We start from the raw sequence: 383 nt of genomic DNA, 5'->3' as shown, positions 1-383 counted from the left end.
TGTGGAGGGGGCTAAAAGTGAAGCTCCTCAAGTCTCAGCAATGTGGGTAAAGATATTTCTGAGTCTTGAGCGGCTCCACTCCCAGCTCTGCATCCCTGGCACTTGAGGGGCTTCACTCCAATCCCTGTGTCTCTGAGACTTGAGGGGCTTCACTCCCATCCCCAGGTCTGTGAGGCTTGGGGGGCTTCATTCCTACCCCCATATCTCTGAGACTTGTGGGGTTTCACTCCCATCCCCGTATCTCTGAGACTCGAGGGCTTCACTCCCATGCCCTGAGGGGACACGAGCTGCACGGGGCGGCGACGCAGAGGAGCCGCGGTGCGGTGCGGGGTCCCTGTGGCGATGCGGCGGCGCGGCAGCAGGGGGAGCCGGCGGCCGGGGCT

The sequence above is a fragment of the Gavialis gangeticus genome, unplaced genomic scaffold (assembly GCF_001723915.1).
Source record: "Gavialis gangeticus isolate Ggan-Ray unplaced genomic scaffold, GavGan_comp1, whole genome shotgun sequence".
Lineage (NCBI taxonomy): Eukaryota > Metazoa > Chordata > Crocodylia > Gavialidae > Gavialis > Gavialis gangeticus.
The sequence above is the reverse complement of the archived record's forward strand: the minus strand, read 5'-3'. Positions refer to the sequence as shown.